Here is a 14,855-nt window from a genome sequence, read left to right as displayed (position 1 = left end):
TTGTAATGTTCCCCACATTGCTGCTTGTTGTCCTCAGCATGTCACTCAAACCAACAAAACTCCAAACAACATCAAACTCAACCTTCCAGAGTTACAATTCAATGATTCAATTCAAATCAATTAGAGGCACACACAAGGAAATCAATGATTTTCAATTTCTTAGCTGAAACGTTAAATGTAAGAAACTCATGGTTTTAAGTGAAAGAAAAGACTCAAATGTTTGGGATCTTAAAAGAAGGAGAATTTTAACAATTGTCTTCATAAAAAAGGAAAAAGGAAAAAGCATCAAGTGTTAAGTTTGTGTCGAAGCTGTAACAATCACTTGTGGTATTATATTTGGTAAAGAAAACATCAATGTGTCCTGATGTGCAAGGCGGACATGAAGAACTAGGATAATGTGGGTTGGAGAAGCATTATCAAGATCAACTTTCTGTCCTTAGTGAGTGAGTGAGTGAGTGAGTGAGTGAGTGAGTGAGTGAGTGAGTGAGTGAGTGAGTGAGTGAGTGAGTGAGTGAGTGAGTGAGTGAGTGAGTGAGTGAGTGAGTGAGTGAGTGAGTGAGTGAGTGAGTGAGAGTGAGTGAGTGAGAGAGAGTGGTATTAACCTCCCCACCTGTCCAGGTTTTGATATAGATGATAGAATATTCACCACAAGCGATCTTAATGTGTGAGTGAGTGAGTGAGTGGTATTAACATCCCCACCTGTCCAGGTTTTTATATAGATGATAGAATATTCATCACAAGCGATCTTAATGTGGAAAATATCAACAGAGTCTTACTTAATCAGTGCTTGCTGATCCTTTGGCACAGCAAATACTGATAAATGGGAAAAGGTTAATATTTCCCATATTAAAAAACACATATGAATTCTGTTTATCATTTTCACATTACTGTTTTTCCATCAAGTAATAAATACATCAAATTTTACCGCAAATTTTACACTGATGACATTTTACATATATATCATCTAGGATCTTAAGGATAAAAGTTCCTTGGATAATCTTTTCAATACTTGAACAGTTTTGGAGAATAATTGAAACTTAAATAATGGAAACAACAATGATTCTGTGTTATTTGATGAAATCTCCGGTATGATTTCACTGAGTTCAAATCAAACCATGCTCTTCTGGTCATCTAATTTGTATACATACTTATGTCATTTTGGTATGATAAACAAGTTTTCATGTCATACGCTTATATTATGGATAAATGCTTTAGTTCATATGATAAATCTCAGTTCATACTTATAAATACTCTGTACCTTAAAAACTATGTCTCCTCCTAATGATGAATTCATCCTAGAGACGAAGTGAACCTCTCTCCTCTTGGAGATTATGCAAATATATCTCCTTCTTAGGCCCTCCATTTTCAGCAAGAGAGCACAGGTTTGTTTGCTTGTTTAACACAACACTCAGCAATATTCCAGCTAAATGGTGTCTGTCTGTAAAGAATTGAGTCTGGACCAGACAATCCAGTGATCAACAGCATGAGCATGGATCTACGCAAGCGGGATATGATGACATGTGTCTGACCACCCGATCCCGTAAGTTGAGAACTAACAAGCATGGGTTATTGAAGACCAATTCTAACCCAGATCTTCAAGGGTAGATGGCAGTTTGGCAAAGAAATGATCAAAATATACTAGCCATCAAAAGTTTAGACTCACTAGTGTAAATGTAGCCACTTACTTCAGTCAACTGTTCTAAACTAGATTTTGTAAAATATTCCATACATTTTAAAGGTACTGTTTACAAATGAACTGATGTATTGTAAAACAAAATCGTAACGTTGAACAGATTATTGTCATGAGTTCAATAAATGGTAAAACTCAGTGAAAATTGGCGAATTCTTTACAAAACTCAACACCAAAACGCAGCTGTTCACATGCACGATATTTGCATATGCCTTTCAGCACTTTGATGTATGATCCTCTTGCAACCCATCTACATAAGGTTTACAGTTGGTTCCCCCAAGTTGTAAAGAAATTCATCTTCGATGTAACCACTATAACATATAGTGAGTTCTTTAAGTGAGTCTAAACTTTCGATGGGTAGTATATATAGATAAAAAACATGTCTTCCACTAATTGGGAACCTTTTCTTTTTTTTTTAACATGAAATATTTGGGATTACACTTTCTTAGTAAAGTACAAGTTCTAGTACTTTTTTTTTTAATTTTCAAAATGAAGATAATTTGGTAACGGTTTCTTAATTAATTAGCTAGACTGAGTTGTTTTGGAAACAAATTCTCAATAAATGAAGATAAAGAGACACCAAGCAGACCTGTTCTTGCTATGAAAGTTCAATGGTAAGAAGTTCTTTTTATCACATTAGGGCATAAATATCCACTGCAGTGGGGAAAACTGAGATAAGAAAAGTTGGTATTATTTCACATTGAAATGAAAATTTAGGGCAGGACAGAGATGGGAATCACACAACAATCTGGACAGCCTCGTGATGAGTCTTTCCTATTTCGCTGGTGAAAGGATGCAAGTAACTCCTCCAACATACTGAAGATTATATCATCTCCTAAACATGAACTGAACCTTTCGGTTCTGGGAACAATAGAATACAGAATATACCACAGAGGGGAGAGTTCAGTTCATATTGTATGAAGCAAGGATCAACTTTACCCCTTTTCTCTGTGAGAGCAATAACATCTCCGCCTAATGATAACCTGAATCTCTCTTCCATGAAGCATTTAATACATGAATCTCTGTGAGAGGAAAGAGAGAAGAGATGAGTTACAGACACTAATGAATTTGTCAACCACTGGTACTGAGTGTTTATTCTGATTGAGTGAGTATGGTTTTATACCAGTAATTGAGCAAAGTCATGGTAGACATAGTTGCAACATTGACCCACTTTGGGAATCAAACCTAGCCCTCTGGCATGACAGGCTACACATTACCACTCAGCTAACACACTGTATTGCTTTCTTCTGAGTAAACAGAAAACATTATCACCAAAGATAAGAGAGAATCGTTAAATAAACTTTGGGAGACAAGGAGAGAATTAGAAAATTAAAGTCATCTTTATAAAGACACTGTACTCTTATTGAGAAGATGTAGTGAGCGTCCAAATTCTCTTCTGCATGAGATTAAAGATTACCAAGTAACAAAGAGGCCCAGAAGGATGTGAACAAATGGCGAAGCAGACGTCACTAATGTCCCCAATATGAAGTCACAATTGTGGGTCTCAGAACTACTTTCCACACTACTCCACTGTGATAAGACGCCATCAATATTAGCAAAAGAGACAACAAATTATTTAGCCATACAGCACAGTAGGTGTATTTAGCTGGAGCTGATGATTAACAGGGAGCTTATCACAACTTCAGTGGGGGGAATAGGGTTTGAAGAGAGCTAAATTCCTTCTCTATCAAATACATCAGGAATTAGACACAATACCAAGGATGAAAGTCAAATATCATTACTATACCACGGTCTTTATTCATCTCTGAATGGGTCTTCATCTATTTACAGAATTTGAATGTTGTAACTATATTCCTTCATGAAGTACGTGGTTTTAGTATCAGACCTTGGAATGTCACAGAGTGATAAATTTCACGTAATTGTCGTTATCAGTAAATGAGAAGTGTAATACCATAACACATTATCAACCACCTTAGACACGGATCATGATAAAGGAAATCTTAGATAATGGTGTGCAGATTAAAGTATGTTTTCAAGTTGTATGTGATCAATCGATTTAATTCCAGGCATTGTGTTTTTAGCAAACAAATTTAGCTTTCAAACAGATATCTTGCATAAAACGTTTTTAGCATCAAATATATTTAGAATTTCAGTGAAATTTCCCTTTCCAAAATATTTCTGTGATGCTTCCTTAAAGCATGAACATTAGGTTCAAAACTATCCCTGTAAGTCAAGATGTTAATACATTCACTTGTTGTTGATAAGGTATCTCAGTATGTTTAATATTTTACAGTTATTTGTATAAATATTTGACTCAACACTTCTACCCATGCCGTGATGTCAAGACTTGATCATCATAATATAGCTCTCCCTAAACTTGACTTTCCTGAATAAATTGTGTTACTTAAAACTTATAAAAGGGAAAACTGAATATATATGTCCACAACACTGTTGTCCAATATGTTTGTCATGAGAGAAATATCGCGATGTGACACATTACATCCGTCTGTCACTCAGCAGCATGATGTCAGCACTGTCAGGTAGGACCTGCTTCCTCTGGAGCAGACGTATTTGTTCACCAGTTACCCGTCTGCTTACAACACAAATACATATTATTTAATCTACATCGCCAACATCAACCCAATACATCTAGACTCACAAACAAAACACATCCTTGTCTAAATCGCAGCTCCATCACATAAACACGTTCACAAGCCAACAAACAAACGAAAACAAAAACCTTGAAGAAAGTTGCACCTGTTCATGAAAACAGAAAAAGAAAAGTCACAATCAAGTGATACTTTCCCTACCTGTGATGAGATGAGGTGAGGTAAAAGTCCGTCCTTAAACACAACTGGTGTTAATGCTAAAATTCCTAATCAATCTCGTCTGATCGTAATCCAAGCAAACAGAAGGCCATGTACAGCAGCACCTCTCTCTTCCTCAGGGTACCTTTAATGCTAGCGGAGCTACTCACACTCTGTCGATAGAGTGGAACATGCTACTGCTGATAAATTCATTGAGTAAAGTCCCAGCTCCCTACAGGAGTCAAGAGTAGTGGGCACTGTTGAGAGTAGGGTGTCTGTCTCCCTCTCCCTACCTCCCTCATTATAAGGCTGTGCATTATAACATTTATCAACTGACAATTACAAGTGTATTGATTGGTGAATATAACTTTGGTTGCTATGTATGTGTTTCACCCTAGAGTTAGAAACACAAGCTATAGGTGATGTTTTTCACATATACGATAAGGTGATATTTTTAAGCATGTTTTTATGAAGTTGTATATTTCACTTTTTAGAGAACTGATGTGTGTTATTTCTGGCTAAAAAAAAAATCAAATCATCTCACTACTGCCATTGAAATGTAAATTTCAGATCCAAGAAATTCAAAACAATTTGAACAGGCAAATACTTTAACCCACAATAATGCAAGACTTGAATGCAGTCAATCTGCTACAATATATGTATGATTATGTCACATATGTTATATATTCTAAACATTCCAGCCACAGCCTCAACAGTATCTAGGTGTATTTAGGAAGCCACACGGTATGTTTCTACAAACCCGCCCTCATTCACTGATGTGCATCACTGGTTGTGACAACACTGTGTCATTTCGAGCACAGTCTCTACCTGCTTCTTGCACTGATGGCTACTGTCTGTACTAGCACAGTCTCTACCGGCTTCTTGCACTGATGGCTACTGTCTGTACCAGTAGAGCTTCTACCTGCTTCTTGCACTGATGGCTACTGTCTGTACCAGTACAGTCTCTACCTGCTTCTTGCACTGATGGCTACTGTCTGTACCAGCACAGTCTCTACCTGCTTCTTGCACTGATGGCTACTGTCTGTACCAGTACAGTATCTACCTGCTTCTTGCACTGATGGCTACTGTCTGTACCAGTAGAGTTTTTACCTGCTTCTTGCACTGATGGCTACTGTCTGTACCAGTACAGTATCTACCTGCTTCTTGCACTGATGGCTACTGTCTGTACCAGTACAGTATCTACCTGCTTCTTGCACTGATGGCAACTGTCTGTACCAGTACAGTATCTACCTGCTTCTTGCACTGATGGCTACTGTCTGTACCAGTACAGTATCTACCTGCTTCTTGCACTGATGGCTACTGTCTGTACCAGTAGAGTTTCTACCTGCTTCTTGCACTGATGGCTACTGTCTGTACCAGTACAGTATCTACCTGCTTCTTGCACTGATGGCTACTGTCTGTACCAGTACAGTATCTACCTGCTTCTTGCACTGATGGCTACTGTCTGTACCAGTACAGTATCTACCTGCTTCTTGCACTGATGGCAACTGTCTGTACCAGTAGAGTTTCTACCTGCTTCTTGCACTGATGGTTACTGTCTGTACCAGTAGAGTTTCTACCTGCTTCTTGCACTGATGGCTACTGTCTGTACCAGTAGAGTTTCTACCTGCTTCTTGCACTGATGGCTACTGTCTGTACCAGTACAGTTTCTACCTGCTTCTTGCACTGATGGCTACTGTCTGTACCAGTAGAGTTTCTACCTGCTTCTTGCACTGATGGCTACTGTCTGTACCAGTGAGTTTCTACCTGCTTCTTGCACTGATGGCTACTGTCTGTCTGTACCAGTAGAGTTTCTACCTTCTTCTTCTACCTGCTTCTTGCACTGATGGCTACTGTCTGTACCAGTAGAGTTTCTACCTGCTTGCACTGATGGCTACTGTCTGAGTGAGTTTCTACCTGCTTCTTGCACTGATGGCTACTGTGTCTGTACCAGTACAGTTTCTACCCGCTTCTTGCACTGATGGCTACTGTCTGTACCAGTACAGTCTCTACCTGCTTCTTGCACTGATGGCTACTGTCTGTACCAGTACTGTCTGTGCCAGTGGCTACTTCTCTACCAGTAGAGTTTCTACCTGCTTCTTGCACTGATGGCTACTGTCTGTACCAGTAGAGTTTCTACCTGCTTCTTGCACTGATGGCTACTGTCTGTACCAGTAGAGTTTCTACCTGCTTCTTGCACTGATGGCTACTGTCTGTACCAGTAGAGTTTCTACCTGCTTCTTGCACTGATGGCTACTGTCTGTACCAGTAGAGTTTCTACCTACTTCTTGCACTGATGGCAACTGTCTGTACCAGTAGAGTTTCTACCTGCTTCTTGCACTGATGCTACTGTCTGTACCAGTACTGTCTGTACCACCAGAGTTTCTACCCTGCTTCTTGCACTGATGGTTACTGTCTGTACCAGTAGAGTTTCTACCTGCTTCTTGCACTGATGGCTACTGTCTGTACCAGTAGAGTTTCTACCTGCTTCTTGCACTGATGGCTACTGTCTGTACCAGTACCAGCAGTTTCTACCTGCTTCTTGCACTGATGGCTACCTGTCTGTACCAGTACAGTCTCTACCTGCTTCTTGCACTGATGGCTACTACCTGCTTCTGTCTGATGGCTACTGTCAGCACAGTCTCTACCGGCTTCTTGCACTGATGGCTACTGTCTGTACCAGTAGAGTTTCTACCTGCTTCTTGCACTGATGGTTACTGTCTGTACCAGTAGAGTTTCTACCGGCTTCTTGCACTGATGGCTACTGTCTGTACCAGTAGAGTTTCTACCTACTTCTTGCACTGATGGCTACTGATGGTAAAGGTTCTACCTGCTTCTTGCACTGATGGCTACTGTCTGTACCAGTAGAGTTTCTACCTGCTTCTTGCACTGATGGCTACTGTCTGTACCAGTAGAGTTTCTACCTGCTTCTTGCACTGATGGCAACTGTCTGTACCAGTAGAGTTTCTACCTGCTTCTTGCACTGATGGCAACTGTCTGTACCAGTAGAGTTTCTACCTGCGCTTCTTGCACTGATGGCTACTGTCTGTACCAGTAGAGTTTCTACCTGCTTCTTGCACTGATGGTTACTGTCTGTACCAGTAGAGTTTCTACCTACTTCTTGCACTGCACTGATGGCTACTGTCTGTACCAGTAGAGTTTCTACCTGCTTCTTGCACTGATGGCTACTGTCTGTACCAGTAGAGTTTCTACCTGCTTCTTGCACTGATGGCAACTGTCTGTACCAGTAGAGTTTCTACCTGCTTCTTGCACTGATGGCAACTGTCTGTACTAGTAGAGTTTCTACCTGCTTCTTGCACTGATGGCAACTGTCTGTACCAGTAGAGTTTCTACCTACTTCTTGCACTGATGGCTACTGTCTGTACCAGTAGAGTTTCTACCTGCTTCTTGCACTGATGGCTACTGTCCGTACCAGTAGAGTCTGTAAATGCTTCTTGCTCTGATGGCTACTGTCTGAACCAGAAGAATCTCTACCTGCTTCCTGCACTGATGGCTACTGTTATGTCCCCTTGACAGTGTGGTAGAACAGGTATTGCCCCCTTAATGCATTTATCATCATGGCTAATCTGACTGCCACATTTTTTAGCATTGCAAACCTTGGCTCAGTTGAGACTAAAGTGAGCACCATCACCATTGTTATCATGAAGACCTGCACCGCTTCCTTCTCACACCTAGATGACATGGTATATAAGTGAAACAATGATGTGATATTTACTCACTCACTCAACAGTTTCTCAGTTTGTTACGTAGATGGACGTCTGGTCAGTGAGTGAGATGGAGGCCCACATGTGTTTCCATCCTGCTGTCTATGTGGCACAGCTGACATCAAGGTGGACACTGCCAGGTGGATCAGGGTCGATGGGGAACAACTACACAGGTAGATACACCTGGATCTAGGTTGGGTGGCCATCAATATCATCAATTCAAAAATGGCTTTTATATCCTGGTCCATTTCAAGAGAAAACGTGTAAGTGTCCCATCAGATTTTGGTAAATGGCCATGATGTTTTCCAAAAGCCCACCACTGTTGAGAGTTGCCATTGTGTTTGGCCTGACAGTAAGCCGTGTCTCTGTGTTACTGCCTGTCAATGTCCACTAGAGTTATCCCTGGTCATGAAGGTGATAATGACGAGGGTGATGATGATGATTATTATGATGATTTCCATAATGATACACATGTGGAGGTAACTACAGTAACGCCATATGACGTTGGCAGTCAGCCAACCTGTGTACATGTGATCCTGTCAGAATGATGTACAACCAGAATGAAAACAAACACAAGAATTACACCTGTATGCAACAAGATAAAATTGTTCAGCCCTTATTTAATATTGAAACATCAATAAGAATTGCAACTTTTTTCTACCCGTCTACACTTCATCTTCATCAAGCAGGGTATGAGGAGTAGTTGTCAGGTAAGCCTGATATATACTTGGAAGGTGTCAAAAAAGATTAATGGCTTGTTACGAGGTTCTCCATGTCATCATAATGAAAACTGACAGATTTGTGCATACACAACTAGAGTGAGTGAGTGTGTGAGAGAGTAAGTGAGTAAGTGAGTGGGTGAGTGAGAAAGTGAGTGCATGTGTGAGTGTGTGAGTGAGTGAGTGGCATGTGGGTGGGTGAGTAAGTGAGTGTGTGTGTGAGTGTGTGGGTGAGTGAGTAAAACAGAAATTCATAAGTGTAGAGCACTCTGACCTTTATAACTATTTGTATTAATTTTTTTTCTTTCACTAGGCCTGCTGAACCTATGATGGACCAAATCATATGACTAACACTGTGACAGGTGCTGATTCACAATCAGGATTTAACCCTGATTCAGGCATTAACTCAGATTCATGATATCATTCATTACAAGATCCCATTAGACATATCCGTAAGTAATACCCACTAAACGATGATTCAAGACTTCCCAATACATCACTGAATCACGTTCCCTGGAGCAGAGGCAGGTTGGGCCGTCACCGTGGTAATTAGTTGATGTAGCACTTATGATAGCATCCTCGCCACTCCACTCTGAACTATTGTCCGCACAGACATAACAAAATCATGGAAGTCATTGATAATTATGGAGGACGACTGTCCCTGTCTCAGCAGCCGGCAAATTGGCTGTCCACTGGAATGTCAAGATATGTCGCCTGGATTCATTCGTAATCTGCTCTCTGTCAAACAATAAACATCTTCTGTTTGGATATCTTGGTGAAAACTAATTGTTGACTGCTACTTATTACCTTGAAGTGTAGTCTGTCATACAGACCCTGAAACAAATATATTCCAGAGAGCCCATGCAAGTCTAGAATATGGGGCAAGTCTAGATTTCCATAGTTTCTGAAAATGAAGAAAGTCTCAGGGCTCCCTTTCATTACATTTTATTTTTTCAATTTTTTTCTGTCAAATATGTTCATTTCAGAGACAAGTTGTCATTTTACTTCAGGTGTATCAAATGCGTTTTGTGGTGCTTGGTTTGACCAGGTTTGTGGTGCTTGGTTTGACCAGGTCATATGACTGTCTCATACTGTTTACTCACAGAAATATCCCCAAGTTCTGTGTTATCATAAAAACATAACTTTGAGAAAATCTAAAAAATTGTGTTTTAACAGTTGTGTTAACTGACTTTCTGTGTGATAGCTTTCTTGTATTGTCATAATACATTTTTAGAAAAAGGAATGAAACAACCTCAATAAATAATGTTTTCAACAGATACACATATTAAAGAATTATAAGTAATTTGCTGCAATTACTTCTTCATGGAAATTTTCCAGTATTTAAAAAGGATAATGATGATGATTATTTGGAGACTTATGTGCGCTCTCACACACAGGCCCACATGGCCATTTAGTGTTTGATCGAAAGTGGGTTATAAAGGATTACCCCTCCCTCCAACTGTTTCTGGACTCTGAACATCTAACTAAGAACAAGGATTCCTGTTTGACTATAAGGCAGACCCCTCCCTCCGGTGCCTCCAGGTGTCCACTGCAGGGACTCCAAGACGGGGGAGTAACCTGCACGGCCCAGCGGACTGCCCAGAGGACACCCGCACACCTTGTGTGGGGGAACACCACTGTAATGGAGCAATTATCTCACCTGCATCAGCGTATCTCACCTTTCTAGCACTGTCGCTAGAAGCTCAGCAATTTGTCACGCTTTGATGTTATGCATTCTATGGTAATCTGTGATCGTGAGATAATGGAGTCAGGAGATGTTAAGACATCTGCTTCAGTCTGTATTAGAACTGAGTTGATATGGACAGTAAACATATATATTTATATAACAGTTGAAGTCAGCTGTCAGTTGCTCTCAGCTGTGTAATTCAACTACTTTCTGAATCGATTAGACTAACAACTAGTCTCTGAAATGAACATATTTTACTGAAAAATGTTCATAGTAAAGAAAAATATAATATAATGAAAAGGAGCCCTGAGACTTTCTTCATTTCCTGAAGCTGAGGAAATCTAGACTTGCCACATTTTCTAGACTTGCATGGACTTTCTTGGATATATTTGCTTCAGGGTCTGTACGAGAGACTATGAATCGATATAAGGTCAGATTTATAAATATTAGGGATGCCACGATACATCAATGCTTCGATCCTTTTCTAAGACAATACAATTATCGATACATTCAAAACTGCATCAATATGTTTATGTATCGCCTACAGTTTGCAATTGTATCATGTTTTTTGATGTTATGAGAGTTATAAATAATTATATTTCATGCACAAAGATGGGAAATTAGAACTTTTTAATCTCTGAGAATAAAAACTGTTGATCTTTTCATGGACAATTATAAAATATGTAACATTAATGTTCAAAATGTAACTAAATTTACGCAATAATGCCGCGAAAATAGGTATCGTGATATGTATCAAATCGTGACATGGGTATCATGATATGTGTCGATTCATGAACCTTATGTATCGTGACATCCTTAATAAATATGAAATGAGACTAAATTAATGCTTTGTTTATTCATCTGCAATCATTAAAGAATGCGCTATTCAATGTAATTTCTCATAAAAAACAGGACATAAAAGTTATAACAAATAACAGCACAAAAGTGCACCAAAAATGCATACTTATATGCAGCAAAATATTTTAAGAAAGAATATCATCAGTGTGGTTACAGACTTGTGTTGGCTATGGGGTGCTTAATACTGAGAATTCTGTAACTACATGTTATTGCAGCTAGGAGAAAGTATAATGCAAATTTCATCATAGAGGCCTAGAGTACTGAACACCACACTGCCTGACCTAGGAGAGAAACACTCATCAAAACAGCCATGAATGTAACTGAGTGTTCAACTATAATTCCTACAATACATGATGTATTATTTGCAACAAAACAAACAAAACAATAAAAACATTTTGTTCCAATTACCTAAACATGATATAAATGTGTCCATCAAATATTCTTCAAAATAATATCCTCCTCTTACAGTCACACAGAAACAATGATCCAATAATCGCCAACAAAATCAGAACTGTTTGCATTAACTTTAGTTGTGAAGCAGATAGTACGAAGACAGCACAGTAAACCTAATAGAACACGAGGGTAATGTATTTACTGAAAACAGTTCATCAATGTAGAAATGGTTCACAACAGCAGGCAAGTAACAGGCAAATTTATTTCAATTCCCGAGTCTATTGTAGAACTCAAGTTGAGCATGATGTCCATTCCGAACACAATAACATCATCAGTGAGACTAATGCCTGTTATCCAACATTTCCACCAAGTATTTGAAAACACCATCAAGAATCCTATTGTTTCCCAAACTGCAATGGATGTCTGGTTGTTTGTCTATTTCATTGGGCAACGGAGAGCTGTCGGGACGTGAAACTGACACTGTGTGTACAGTCGTATATTTCATTAGTGGCTGATTGTGGCAAACTGTATCATCTGTCTGACTCAATCCACATACATTTAACTCAATTCATGTTTTCTAGTGGGAGATGGAAAAACTGTTAGAACTTAGTTTCTTTTTGAGATATTAGTTTATATGGCTCAAACTTATCTTAACGGGTGTATTTCTGCATAAATGATACTTTAGCAATACATGTTCATCTCACTGTGTAGATTGCAGACAAGACTACTTCCCCCGGAACCTATTTTCTTTCTGGTGAAATTCCTGGCTAGAACAGGTCTCCAACAACCTATGTTGGTCTTTTTAGTGGGATTCCTGGCTAGAACAGGTTTCTAACAACCTATGTTGGTCTTTCTAGTGGGATTCCTGGCTAGAACAGGTCCCAAACAACCTATGTTGGTCTTTCTAGTGGGATTCTTGGCTAGACTGGTCTCCAACAACCTATGTTGGTCTTTCTAGTGGGATTCCCGGTGGGACTGGTCTCCAACAACCTATGTTGGTCTTTCTAGTGGGATTCCTGGCTAGACTGGTCTCCAACAACCTATGTTGGTCTTTCTAGTGGGATTCCTGGCTAGACTGGTCTCCAACAACCTATGTTGGTCTTTCTAGTGGGATTCCTGGCTAGAACAGGTCTCCAACAACCAATGTTGGTCTTTCTAGTGGGATTCCTGGCTAGAACAGGTCTCCAACAACCTATGTTATGTTGGTCTTTCTAGTGGGATTCCTGGCTAACAAAGAACATTTGTCTCCAACAATCACCTATGTTGGTCTTTCCTCAGAGACTGTTGGTCCAACAACCTATGTTGGTCTTTCTAGTGGGATTCCTGGCTAGAACAGGTCCCAAACAACCTATGTTGGTCTTTCTAGTGGGATTCCTGGCTAGACTGGTCTCCAACAACCTATGCTGGTCTTTCTAGTGGGATTCCTGGCTAGACTGGTCTCCAACAACCTATGTTGGTCTTTCTAGTGGGATTCCTGGCTAGAACAGGTCCCAAACAACCTATGTTGGTCTTTCTAGTGGGATTCCTGGCTAGAACAGGTTTCCAACAATCTGTGTTGGTCTTTCTAGTGGGATTCCTAGCTAGACTGGTCTCCAACAATCTGTGTTGGTCTTTCTAATGGGATTCCTGGCCAGAACAGGTCTCCAACAACCTATGTTGGTCTTTCTAGTGGGAGTCCTGGCTAAACTGGTCTCTAACAACCTATGTTGGTCTTTCTAGTAGGATTCCTGGCTAAACTGGTCTCCAACAACCTATGCTGGTCTTTCTAGTGGGATTCCTGGCTTGAACAGGTCTCCAACAACCTATGTTGGTCTTTATAGTGGGATTCCTGGCTAGAACAGGTCCCAAACAACCTATGTTGGTCTTTCTAGTGGGATTCCTGGCTAGAACATGTCTCCAACAATCTGTGTTGGTCCAACAACCTATGTTGGTCTTTCTAGTGGGATTCCTGGCTAGAACAGGTCCAAAACAACCTATGTTGGTCTTTCTAGTGGGATTCCTGGCTAGACTGGTCTCCAACAACCTATGCTGGTCTTTCTAGTGGGAATCCTGGCTAGACTGGTATCCAACAACCTATGCTGGTCTTTCTAGTGGGATTCCTGGCTAGAACAGGTCCCAAACAACCTATGTTGGTCTTTCTAGTGGGATTCCTGACTAGAACAGGTTTCCAACAATCTGTGTTGGTCTTTCTAGTGGGATTCCTGGCTAGACTGGTCTCCAACAATCTGTGTTGGTCTTTCTAGTGGGATTCCTGGCCAGAACAGGTCTCCAACAACCTATGTTGGTCTTTCTAGTGGGAGTCCTGGCTAAACTGGTCTCTAACAACCTATGTTGGTCTTTCTAGTAGGATTCCTGGCTAAACTGGTCTCCAACAACCTATGCTGGTCTTTCTAGTGGGATTCCTGGCTTGAACAGGTCTCCAACAACCTATGTTGGTCTTTATAGTGGGATTCCTGGCTAGAACAGGTCCCAAACAACCTATGTTGGTCATTCTAGTGGGATTCCTGCCTAGAACAGGTCTCCAACAACCTATGTTGGTCTTTCTAGTGGGATTCCTGGCTAGAACAGGTCTCCAACAACCTATGTTGGTCTTTCTAGTGGGATTCCTGGCTAGAACAGGTCTCCAACAACCTATGTTGGTCTTTCTAGTGGGATTCCTGGCTAGAACAGGTCTCCAACAACCTATGTTGGTCTTTCAGTGGGATTCCTGGCTAGAACAGGTCTCCAACAACCTATGTTGGTCTTTCTAGTGGGATTCCTGGCTAGAACAGGTCTCCAACAACCTATGTTGGTCTTTCTAGTGGGATTCCTGGCTAGAACAGGTCCCAAACAACCTATGCTGGTCTGTCTAGTGGGATTCCTGGCTAGAACAGGTCTCAAACAACCTATGTTGGTCTTTCTAGTGGGATTCCTGGCTAGAACAGGTCCCAAACAACCTATGTTGGTCTTTCTAGTGGGATTCCTGGCTAGAACAGGTCTCCAACAACCTATGTTGGTCTTTCTAGTGGGATTCCT

The 14,855-nt window shown here is 40.4% G+C and overlaps 1 protein-coding gene across 2 annotated transcripts in view; it reads right to left on the bottom strand.

Moving 5' to 3' along the window:
* Positions 1–4,640, bottom strand: part of LOC124253056 (hemicentin-1-like) — a 123,463-nt gene extending 118,823 nt beyond the window's left edge. For both annotated transcript variants that reach the window (XR_006892082.1, XM_046686779.1), the window contains exon 1: positions 4,462–4,640. The gene's annotated coding sequence lies outside the window, so the exon portion shown is untranslated. The remainder of the gene's footprint in view (positions 1–4,461) is intronic.
* Positions 4,641–14,855: the final 10,215 nt, after the last annotated feature.

Source organism: Haliotis rubra, unplaced genomic scaffold (assembly GCF_003918875.1).
Source record: "Haliotis rubra isolate DU_JTF1 unplaced genomic scaffold, ASM391887v1 Scf114, whole genome shotgun sequence".
Taxonomy (NCBI): Eukaryota; Metazoa; Mollusca; class Gastropoda; order Lepetellida; family Haliotidae; genus Haliotis; species Haliotis rubra.
This window is presented reverse-complemented; position numbering and strand designations above follow the sequence as displayed.